We start from the raw sequence: 12,654 nt of genomic DNA on the forward strand, positions 1-12,654 counted from the left end.
CGGCTGTTAAAATGATAAACGCTCCGTTGGGCTGATAGACTTATTTTCAGTCGAGTCCACCTGGGTTGCTACTCAGTTCAAGAGAATAGTAGCCAGTGAAACGTTTTTGCGGTTTAGAAAGGAATTTCGAATTGCATTTTAATGGCTTTATTCGACTCATAGCAGATTGAGCTGAAACTCGAACCGATGCTTATTCTATTATTTTTTAATTCAACTAAGAGTGATTTAGAAAAATATCTGAATTTCACACATAATCATATTTAATTTGAAATATTTTTCCATATTCGCAGATCATTTTTCAAGACTGATAGGTAAATACAGCCGAACCATAAAGTGAATGTAAATAATTCTGAAAAACACACAGAAAATAAGGCAAAATATTTTGGCCGTCTGAATTATTTATAGAATATCTGGCAAATTTCTGGTATCTGTTTAGGCAACAGCTAAAACAAACAATCCATGTGTACACAAATTGATTTCGTTTATATCAGCATAAAAGAAAATTGAATGCAAAATGGAATGAAGTCTCACCAATGAGATCATTCGCTTAATGTACTCAACCACAATCTAACGAATAGATAAACTTCTACATGTGTGAATTTTTATCTGCAAATTGATTACAATGGCTCCTACAGGGCCTCTTCAAATTAGGACTTCTCACTATTCTCTAGCGAGTTCACTTTTTGTAGTCCCAGTTTGTTTGCTTCTCAATTTGCGTTGCCAGCAGAAACAAAGCGAATTGCTGAATTGTCAGTCGTGCAAATGTTTATCATGAATTGCTGCGGGCTGTTTATTCTTATGTTTACTTGACTGTTGACTTTCCATTTGAATGTGGCCCACGATACAACAAAAGAGCAACTAATGCCCAATTGGCTAATTGATGTGTGCACTGAGAGTAAAGGACAAAGATAAACATTTCAAGCTTCATCTTTAAATCACAGAATTCAAAAGCCAAAGCAGTGCCTAGATTGCACGGCGTGTCCTACACAGAATTCTGCTGCCTGACTGACAGAGTGACAAACTGACACTCTGACAGTCACACAATGCACAAACGTCCCATTCTGTCGCCTTTGGCAGAAGCAGCTCCGTCTCGAGCTGACACTGAGCAATGTGCGCAAGTGTCGGGCCAACATAACTCGTCTGTCCTTTGTGTATGCAATGCGAATGTGCTTCTTCCCTACTATCTCCTTAAGTAACCGACAACATCATCATTACGCAGCAGCCCAACAAATGGGTATGCCAATGAGGCAACGCCCGCCGCAGGAAGAGCAGCTGCGCTCAAAAAACATGAAAAGCTAGGGTAGTAGGGTAGTTAGAATATCCTTTATTTGTTTCGTTTTTTGCTTGCGGAAGTGATTGAACCACAAATGGCAGAGCATATTCAGTGAGAACGGGCAACTATAAGGCAAATCTAAATTACTGCACGGAACACGTTTTGCCAGGTTTTGTGTTAATGGTGATGACAGCAGCGGGTGCTTTCCTCTTTATATCCTGTTGTTTTTGTTGTAGGCAACAACTACTTGGCCAACTTGACATTTTCAGAGCTCGACTATGGTCATATCAAGACATATGTGGACATATGTCACTCCGAGCTGCTTCTCGCTTTGTCGACGACTCGGGTTGAAGCATCTGCCACATTTGAAGAGAGACAACCGCAGGAGACGACACGTGTTTGTCAGCGTGTCAAGCGGTCGAGTGCACAGCAGGAGTGTGAAATATACAAAGATATAATAATGTATTATATGCATATAGAATATGGAATGTGGATGTCCCTGTTGTTGTTTGAAATATGTTAACAAATTGTCGCAGATAGTTCGTGCTTTTGCTCGAATGCCTTGATATGGGTTCTTCTGCGTGATAACCTTGATAGTTGTCTTATGCTGCATAAGGGTTTAGTTATTATGGGTAAGTTACTTAAAGTTGTTTTTAGCTTAAGTCTATTTTGGTTACCTGATAATAATAGAGTAACAATCTTGTGACATTTGTCAGACTTACAGAAGATCGGGAAATTGTTTACTTATATATTTTATACGGTGCTTATTAATATCAAAGAACTGTACAATGCAAAATGTTTGAACTTCTATTTTCAGCTTTTTATGTTACGCTCACGTCATATAATATAATCTAATACACATTTGAGTAAATGTATTCTTTATTAGCTCCAAATGCGTGCGTAATTATGCTGACCATAGACCGTAAGAGCCGGCCACAGTTATATTTTCATGCAATAACATGTTGAGTGACCGCAAATGGACAACGCGCTATTTAAGTGCTACAGGAGTGAGCCAGCAATTACAACGATGGCAGATAAGCATCACACACACAGTCAAACACACGGCCATACACATGGGACAGGTCACGAACACGCTTCACAGCCGAAATCGTGATGGCTGCTAATTTTGGGTACAGACGTTGCGTATACGTAAAATGTGGCTCGGTTTTAACGCAATAATACTTGGCTTAAGCTAGCTTTAACTTGCCATATACAATATCTCTGATTGCTCAGCTTTCACTTCAAACAATACTTTGTGGACGTAAGCAGAAACCCAAGCCCATACAGGTGGCTGATGATTATTTTCCCGCTTTTGTTGTTACTGCTATATTTTTGTTTGGCTTAGAAGGACTTTTTTATAATAACAGCTGTGTGTGCGTTGTTCTAAATGTCTGTCAAACAATACACTTTTAAGTCCCAAGCGCTGATGAATTGGCAGATTATTAAATATGCCAAAATGCCAACTGTCGGACCGAACGTAACGCAATGGTACGTTGTGCATGTGGGTGGTTGGCTTAAAGGTTGACTGACAGGCGAATAGATTGGCACCATGACAGTCCAGCTAGCATCAGACAAGATAGGGAGAGGTACAGAGAGAGAAAGTGAGAGGTTGAGGGTAATACGATAGGTAAAGGGAGCTTGGGACTGTGTACACATCGAGATTTGCATATTGATTCATATGGCAATTGCTAGTAAATGAATTGCTTTCAATACAAATTTGCGACAGCTGCAAATGTTGATTGAGTTTCAGGATATAACCGACAAATTCTATGAGCTGATCAAGCGTAATCACTTCCACTTGGCTTACAACCATTGAATTGTACAGCTATTTAAGGCGACATGTCTTAACCTTATCTGATTGCTATAACATATAACCGTTTACCGAAGACAAACATATGTAAGTCAGATCTAAAGCTAAATGAATGTTGGTAATTACGTGAATAATGGTATATGAATATTTCGTTCTATATGAATACTTTAGATAACTACATAAGTTATTTATGCTGCGTAATTGATTTTGACTCCTACATTTTTTACTTACAGTTAAATTATTTGTGTACATGAATGCATGTATGTATGTATGTATATATGTATATATGTATGAATGCATGCATATACATATATATATATATATAGATATATATATATATATATATATATATATATATATATATATATATATATATATATATATATATATATATATATCTATATATATATATATACGTTCAAAGGACAACATTAGTTATAAAGCGGCCTTGAATTAAATACAGAAATACTTTATTCGATATTATTAAAACAAATATAAATCTATTTAATTAATTAATAATGCTTTATCCCCTTTCCCATGACTTATTAGGCCATAAATAATGGAAAATAATGTTGAGGTACAAAAATACTCACTTGTCTGTCGTTAAAATACGATGAATTATTTAGATTGATGCTAATTAAAGCTATGGCCAGCTCTTCAATTAATACTCGTTTTTTTTTTGTTTATTTTGAATGTGTTTTTCTTTCTTTATGCTTGAATTTAGTTTTCTGTGAGAACGATAGACTCACAAAGTTGTTTATAATATTAACACGACTGCAGCTAGAAAACCGAAAATAAAATTTAAATATAGCTTGCACATACACACAGAGACGCACACTTGTAGAGGTTAATTAGGAGTCAGAGCAACGAGTCCGACAGTTGCAGCATTTAACAGCTGAGTTATTTTGGCATTTAATTAAAAAAAGTCATACGCCATGGAAACCGCGTGCACTGACACAGGCAAAGGAGGTTAAATTTATATGCGCATAATTGTGGGTGGAAAACCTTCCGACCATTTCGACAGTTGAATTGCATTTACAGGATATCAAATGCGAGAAAGCCACGCGAAAAAATAAAATATTCACGACTCCAGCAACAAACCACGCAATTATTATATTTGCATAAATATATATATATATATGTATACATATATATATATATATATATATATATATATATATATATATCTATCTAACACTGAAATATTTATATATATATATAAATCTATATATATCGCTTATAAATATAAATATATCAGTGTGTGTGTAAGTAAGATTAAATGTATAAATATACATAGATAATTTGACCATAAGAAACAGGCATTAGCGCCTACTAGAGCACACATAAAATATGTAATCCAGGAAACAATATCTCAGATAATACATCATTGAATATATGCATATATTATATTATTTTCTTATTTTGCTGTTGATGCAACTTATTAAATTTAACTTTACTTGCATCCATCTCTATTAGGATTATTTTTTATTTTTAAATCCTTAATCTGATTCTGTTGTACTTATTGTCACATATTCATTCATTGAAATTGTTTGGGTATGTAATCGTCTGTTAATTGATATAAGCTTATGTCGTAGCACATGGCTAGAACAACAAGTTATTGTTTCTTTTGTTATTGTATGTATAAGGCAAACACACATGCCTAGAAATACACACACACACGGGGGTCGTTGCCTTTTGATTGCCTTACTTCGATTTTTTCCTATTTTTACGGTTCTTTGACACTGGGCAAACATTCATTTCAATTCCGGATAGTTATTTGATGTTGTTCTGTTTCTTGTTGCTGTTGTTGCTATGCTTACGTTAAACACGTTGCTCGTTACGTCAAACCATTCAATACATGTTCCGTTCTGTTGCGTTGCGCACAAAAGCCGCTAAGTAACTGAAATCTTGGCTAACGGGAAAATGTTTGAGTGAATATTGCAGAGGCAGCGACAGCGACTGCGACAGCGGCCGAAGCAGCGCTGCTTTCGATTGACGTTTGACGTTTGCGGAGTTTGCGCAGTTCAATCAAAACAAATTTAACACGTATGTGGTGCTTAGGGCTACGAATGAACACGAATCTGTAAATAGAAAAATTGCTCAGAATTAATACAAGTAAATTAAATTAAAAAAATTACTTTTTAAATATAATGCAAGAATAAAAATTCTGCTAAGAATATAAATAAAGCCATATGATTTAATTACTTTAATTAATACATATCACATGTCTCACATAATTATATAAGCTTTTATATTTATATATTTCTAAAAAGCAATTTGACCAACAGGGAAGTTTTAGCAACTCATTTAAAGTTTATTGACAAATTAAAATCGTGAACCGCATCAAGTAAGTCAATCACATGCACAAACTAACATCTATGTGACAATTTGTTAACATATTTCAAACAACATGAGACATTCCATATGCATATAATATATTATTATATCTTTGTATTTTTGAGATTCCTGCTGTGCACTCGACCGCTTGACACGCTGACAAACACGTGTCGGCTCTTGCAGTTGTCTCTCTTCACACGTGGCAGATGCTTCAGCCCGAGTCGTAGACAAGGAGAGGCGTACCCCGGAGTGACATATGTCTACGTTGATATGGCCACCATCGCTGAAAATGTCAAGTTGGCCAAGTAGTTGTTGCCTACAACAAAAACAACAGGATATAAAGAGGAAAGCACCCGCTGCTGTCATCACCATTAACACAAAACCTGGCAAAACGTGTTCCGTGCAGTAATTTAGATTTGCCTTATAGTTGCCCGTTCTCACTGAATATGCTCTGCCATTTGTGGTTCAATCACTTCCGCAAGCAAAAAACGAAACAAATAAAGGATATTCTAACTACCCTACTACCCTAGCTTTTCATGTTTTTTGAGCGCAGCTGCTCTTCCTGCGGCGGGCGTTGCCTCATTGGCATACCCATTTGTTGGGCTGCTGCGTAATGATGATGTTGTCGGTTACTCAAGGAGATAGTAGAGAAGAAGCACATTTGCATTGCACACACAAAGGACAGACGAGTCATGTTGGCCCGACACTTGCGCACATTGCTCAGTGTCAGCTCGAGACGGAGCTGCTTCTGCCAAAGGCGACAGAATGGGACGTTTGTGCATTGTGTGACTGTCAGAGTGTCAGTTTGTCACTCTGTCAGTCAGGCAGCAGAATTCTGTGTAGGACACGCCGTGCAATCTAGGCACTGCTTTGGCTTTTGAATTCTGTGATTTAAAGATGAAGCTTGAAATGTTTATCTTTGTCCTTTACTCTCAGTGCACACATCAATTAGCCAATTGGGCATTAGTTGCTCTTTTGTTGTATCGTGGGCCACATTCAAATGGAAAGTCAACAGTCAAGTAAACATAAGAATAAACAGCCCGCAGCAATTCACGATAAACATTTGCACGACTGACAATTCAGCAATTCGCTTTGTTTCTGCTGGCAACGCAAATTGAGAAGCAAACAAACTGGGAGTACAAAAAGTGAACTCGCTAGAGAATAGTGAGAAGTCCTAATTTGAAGAGGCCCTGTAGGAGCCATTGTAATCAATTTGCAGATAAAAATTCACACATGCAGAAATTTATCTATTCGTTAGATTGTGGCTGAGTACATTAAGCGAATGATCTCATTGGTGAGACTTCATTCCATTTTGCATTCCATTTTCTTATATGCTGATATAAACGAAATCAATTTGTGTACACATGGATTGTTTGTTTTAGCTGTTGCCTAAACAGATACCAGAAATTTGCCAGATATTCTATAAATAATTCAGACGGCCAAAATATTTTGCCTTATTTTCTGTGTGTTTTTCAGAATTATTTACATTCACTTTATGGTTCGGCTGTATTTACCTATCAGTCTTGAAAAATGATCTGCGAATATGGAAAAATATTTCAAATTAAATATGATTATATGTGAAATTCAGATATTTTTCTAAATCACTCTTAGTTGAATTAAAAAATAATAGAATAAGCATCGGTTCGAGTTTCAGCTCAATCTGCTATGAGTCGAAAACAGCCATTAAAATGCAATTCGAAATTCCTTTCTAAACCGCAAAAACGTTTCACTGGCTACTATTCTCTTGAACTGAGTAGCAACCCAGGTGGACTCGACTGAAAATAAGTCTATCAGCCCAACGGAGCGTTTATCATTTTAACAGCCGGCAATTTAGGGATTGATAGCAAGTGATTTAAACTGCAAAACAATTTGCCACACAGTTGCCTTGCGCTTGCTTATAAAAAAAAAAACAAAAAAGCTCGCAAACATGTTGTGCCCCACCGAGCAGTTGCTCGACACCACTTACCCACCTCGATTCCCTAACGAGCGGGAAACGGAAAACCAGATTTCGAAATTGATGTGAATTTGAAACGAAAAATACAATTCATTTCCAGTAGCTGACGGAAAGCCCAAAACCCTGAAACCAATAGCAAAGAGAATCACAGAAGCTTAGCCACCTCCTTCTTCTAGTGGGCAATTGGCAGGTGCGCAACTGGCAGACAACCTCTGAGGGAAAGAGAGCAAGATACAGACTGTGAAATGAATTTCAATGCTGAAGCCAAAATCAGTTTAAGAAGAGAAAAAGGTGTGAGTTGCTCTCAACAAACGCCTCAGCATCAATTGGATTTCCATGTTGAACGAGACGACTCCTGGAGGGGGCGGGGTGAGAAATTGAAATCATTTCTCAGTGTCAGGTTGAATATGAAAAGCTTTCGCTTATACTTTTCACATTCGCATAACAGATTGTATTGCATTTATGCCCATTGTGCGAAAGACTTCCATTCTGTTGCCTCTTTCTGTTGAGAATTGTGAATGGCGTTGGCATTGGCATTGCCCCTTGACAGAGAGATTTCTGCCTTCAATGGCACTCAGAAGGGTATACAATAAACGGATTTGCCGCATGATAAGCAGATAGGAGATAAGAAGACCCAACAGGTTGACGAGATGACTTTCAGTCCTATTGAGATGAGAATAAGGACACAGTCTGTCTGCTCAAATGCTGCTGATAAAGTTATATGTATAATTAATAAGCCTGCCTCTGCTTTATAAAAAATACTCATTATAATAAGAGAGGGCATCCTCTAGTCGAAGCTCATGCCAATGACATTTGGCTATGAGAAAGCAGGAATCAGGACTCCCGAGAAGTGGGTGGGTAGCCGAGACCCATTGTCGTCACTTTTACACTCTTGGGATATTATAAGCAGCTACACGAACAGGCTGGTTCCTTGCCCCTCGAGGTCAGAGACCCGGCTTTGTCTGGCCATAACTCTACAAATTAACTTTCTGCTTTGTGGCACTTTTAAGAAGTTTAACAATGCGAGAACCATTAGTTGAAGCGAGGCTTAAGGTAAGCTCTTAATTAGAGTAAACAAACAATTTACTAATTAATAAAAAAAAGTAGTTTAAACTGCATGGTACAAAATCAAACTCTGTGAATGGGGAGTAAAAATATAGCTGACCTGTTATATATTCCAGAGATGCTGATCCATTGTTCTTACATCTATATTCCATATTTAAAGTCTAAGTTTTTGTTTTTAAACTTGGCTATCTCTTGAGGGAGTCATGCATATCATTTGTTCCTTTTTCTTTATTATGATGTTTTTGTTTTCCTCTGTTTCATGTTTTCCTGTATCTCAATTCAACTTTCTGCTTATAAATTTGCATTTCATCAAATCAAATACAACAACAGGCAACTGGCAAATGGCAACAGCCTGACGGGAATATTTGTGGTCTCTCCTGTGAGTTTATCCGTTGGCTTTGGCCAGCTGGCGATAGTCGTACGAAAGATTTGTACGCCAACGAAGTAAATTTGAATTTCGACGTGCTTCAGCCAGCAAAATTTATGGCTTTCACTCAACACACATACAACTCACATACGCTCACAAATACATACATATATATATAAATATACATATATTTTGGCTTATACTGTGCTTGGGCGCACGTGGCGTATACGCAACATTCGCAAGTTAAAGTTTGGGCTTGATAAAAGCCTTTGCATTCTTCTGGGCGCCTTCAACTTGAGCCAGAAAATTAACATTCCCGCGACTCTCACTTGAGACGCGGTTGGTCTGGTCTGGTTTCAACTGCTCACCTGGCTGCACTTTAATTTGCATATTAAATGCCGCCTTGCAGTGGTTCTCCTGCCAGTCTCGACTCTCAACTGCCACCTCATTCTCATTCTGCCACAGCCCACCCCAAGTCCATACGAGTGTCGTCAATATATTGTGCCCCTTCCGACTCCCCTTCAACTCCACTTAAGTCAACGTGTGTGTTTTAAAGGGATTTTCACATGCAAAGCACTTAAGTCTACTGCCTGGATACAGGATTCAGGGAGTTGATAGTCAAGAGCTTGCCGGCGCAAGGCATATCCTAACTATTATTATTGTCTCCTGCTGAATTATTCATCCTGGTCGTAAAATTCTGGGTTGTGCTGTGTTCGCTTTGCGAATGATATTTTAAATATTAAAATGGTTCGACGTTAATGGGAATAGATATGGAGACTGAGGCTGAAACTGAAAAGTGAACTACAACTATTACCAGACGCCCTACTCGCTATTATCTGTGCACCAGCTGAGGCTGCCATTTGGAACGGCGCCAAGTGCCATCGCATTTCTTGATGCCAGTCCAACTATTTCGCTCGCAATTACAATTATGTCCCCATTGTGTGCTCCTCACCGGCTGTTGCGGCAATCTTGGGCCCAAATAAAAGTCTGGGACACACTTCCCTTTCACATACAGGAGGTTCAGTTCCTCAATGCTTACTTTCCCACAATGATTTGGGTGCGGCTTATTGGCTGCTAAGAGGACAATTGTTGCCAAGAGAGGGCGTGGACAATTTAGACGCTTCATTTGTATGCCAGAGCGAAGTTTTCTAATTTTACAGTCTGTGGCTTTGTTCATTGTTGCTATTGGCGCTCCGATTTGCATGAGCGAAATCAAAAACGTGACGTGAACTCAATCTTAAATGGAATAGTTTTTATTAGTAACGAACATTTCCATTGGCTGTTGATTATGTCGTTCGACTTGAGTTACTACTTGTGGATGTAATATGATAGTCATATGTGAGTGTGCATATATATTATTAATACTCAGAGTCAATACATTTAGACCTTCTCTAATATAAATTGCATCACTCATTGCAGCTTTTATCTTAAAGAAACTTAATGAAGCTGTAAACTGGAAGTTGCTTAGTTGCATGCAGTACACTGTAAGAATTCGCACCCAGAAGCTACAGAAATCAGTCTACATTAGAGCAGGAGTCTAGCATAAAAGTGCCAAATGCCTTGGCATTAAAATGTAATTAGGATGTGTAGCACATGACACATCACATACAGACTCTCACACACACACGTATCAGCCTGGCGAGACTCTTGCCGAAACCACCGTCAACATATTTATGGGTTCCGCCTGTTCCGAACAGGTACAGTTAGAGGCGCCAGTGAAGGGAAGGCGGGTCTGCAGGGAGAAGAACATGTGTTGCTGGCAACATAATGCGTAAATTTTGTGATATTAACGAGAGAATATAGTACGCTTGAGAGGCGGCCCATAAATCTTTTTATTTCTTCCCCTGCTGAGGCTACCTGAAATAGCAGTGCGACGTCAGCAGACTTTTGGAGAAGACTGTCGGCAGTCACTGTGAAGCTGCTAATTTGTTAAATTGAGCATTAGGAGTGCTTTGTGGTACTTATGATGCGACGCGCTGTCCGCAAATCAATTAAATTGCAGCAAATTGAAAAATTACGTATACGCAATGTGCCGTGAGAGGGTCAATCGAAAGGTGAACAGTTGAGCAGTTGAGCAGAGGAGAATTGGGAGTAAAAGGAAAGGGAATTGGTTGCATTGATTTGCAATGCAAATCACGTTCCCTTTTGAGTACCAAATGGAGAATGGGCTCAACCACCACGCCAGTCGGGCAGCTGAGTCGCTTTAACTTCTTCTCCTTGGCTTACTTGGAGTTCATTGTCTGCAAGGCTCTCGGCGTATGTGTATGTGCGAACCATTACTCAACAGTCGACACACAGACTTAGACACGTATCCTAATGTATGGCCAGCCAGCTGGACCGTGTCTGGAGTAGAACAATGGCAAATGCCATTATTAATGGTGCAATTGACATGCTTCGACCAGAGACGGCGATGGAGATGAAGCTGAATAAGAAATATGGCTTTACATTGAGCCTGCCACAAATGAATGGGGCAACAATCTAACAACATTCAACAAAATCATGCACATTTTCAGACCTACGTGGATGCATGCGAGATTTGTGTTTCTTACACTGTGAGACGTTATAAGCTTAAGGACTCAACAGAATTAGATGAACATTTTGTGTTGGGAATTGTAACTCTGACTTGATTTACATTTGATTGAGTATCGCTAAGTCGTACATTCTCAACTGTTGCCGACTGTATTCTTTTTTGTCCACTCTCCCCTTTGTGTCTACACTCACTCAAGTGTCTCTCTCTCTCTCTTCCTTTATGTGGCTGTGTGTGACTGTGCCTTGTGCCATGGTTCAGTTTGTGTGGACCTTTTGTTTGACTTTGTTTGTGTTGTTTGCTTTGTTAATAGTTTTAGCTTAGTTGTTGCTTCTGCTTTAGTTCTCCTTTTGTCTGGTTGCGTTCCCCCGTGTCCAATTCAATAAAAATTTAGTACGTGTTGCATAAGTTAATCGCTGGCTCCTCGTCTTCGTCTCCTTCTTTCGTGTCACATTTACTTCTCATTTTGTTTCTGTTTGATCGACCCCAAAGTTTTCCCAAATGTTTGGCTATGCTTTTTTCGTGTATAACTTTGAATATTAACAATATTTATAATATATTGAGCCAGCAGACGAACACAAGAGGTTGCTAATTAAATATAAGTATACTAGTTCACGATTTGTGTGTTTATGCATCAAGAGAGATATTTAGTTTTATGTTTAGCTAGTTAAGGGATTGACTATGAGAAAAGGCACAAATATATATGATCTTATGATATGAGCGAATAACATGCCTAGGTTATTACGAAAGTGAAGTGGAGCAAATGATGTCAGAAAAGGCAAAGGAAGAGCAAATATAATATCGTATTGAATACAATTCAAATACTTATATATATATAGTATAGTATAAAATTATATAGTAGTATAAAACTATATGTGAAGCTTTAAAGAAAGCATCAGAGCAATATGACTTTTTCAGCACTCACATTTTTGTTTTAACTTACAATGGTGTCAAAGTTGTTGCAATTTTCGCTGCAAGCAAGAAATGTTTGTTTTACACTGGAAAAAATAAACAACGGCAACTTAGGGTCTGGAGATGTTTCTGAGTTGTGCTTTATTGTTGTATCTGCTGCAATATCAACAAGCAAAGCTGAAAAGCAAACAGAGGGGGCAAAGCGGACCATGAAAGGAAGGAAATAACGTGTGTATGATGTGTCCCGATAAGCAGCTGCTGCTCGCGCATTAGACGAAAACTCGAGTCGGGTTCCTCCACCTTCTCTTTCCGGTCGCTCCCTACCGAACCATGAAAAATAGATGGCGTGCCAAATAGCGTGTTTCGTTGTTGTAAATGAATCTTATTTTAGGGTGCTCTGCCATGGGGA

General features: G+C 38.4%; 1 protein-coding gene across 4 annotated transcripts in view; it reads right to left on the reverse strand.

The window, feature by feature from the left end:
• LOC111595611 overlaps positions 1 to 5,154 on the reverse strand; it is a 35,651-nt gene extending 30,497 nt beyond the window's left edge. For 2 of the 4 annotated variants that reach the window (XM_030222827.1, XM_030222826.1), the window contains exons 1-2: positions 4,904 to 5,154; positions 3,677 to 3,863 (exon numbers count right to left, since the gene is read on the reverse strand). The gene's annotated coding sequence lies outside the window, so the exon portion shown is untranslated. Of the gene's footprint in view, positions 1 to 3,676; positions 3,864 to 4,791 lie in introns of all 4 variants that reach the window. The other 2 variants (XM_030222829.1, XM_030222828.1) reach the window with 2 other exon arrangements.
• Between the last annotated feature and the right edge of the window lie 7,500 nt (positions 5,155 to 12,654).

This window comes from Drosophila hydei, unplaced genomic scaffold (assembly GCF_003285905.1).
Source record: "Drosophila hydei strain 15085-1641.00,03,60 unplaced genomic scaffold, DhydRS2 tig00000063-arrow-pilon, whole genome shotgun sequence".
NCBI lineage: Eukaryota > Metazoa > Arthropoda > Insecta > Diptera > Drosophilidae > Drosophila > Drosophila hydei.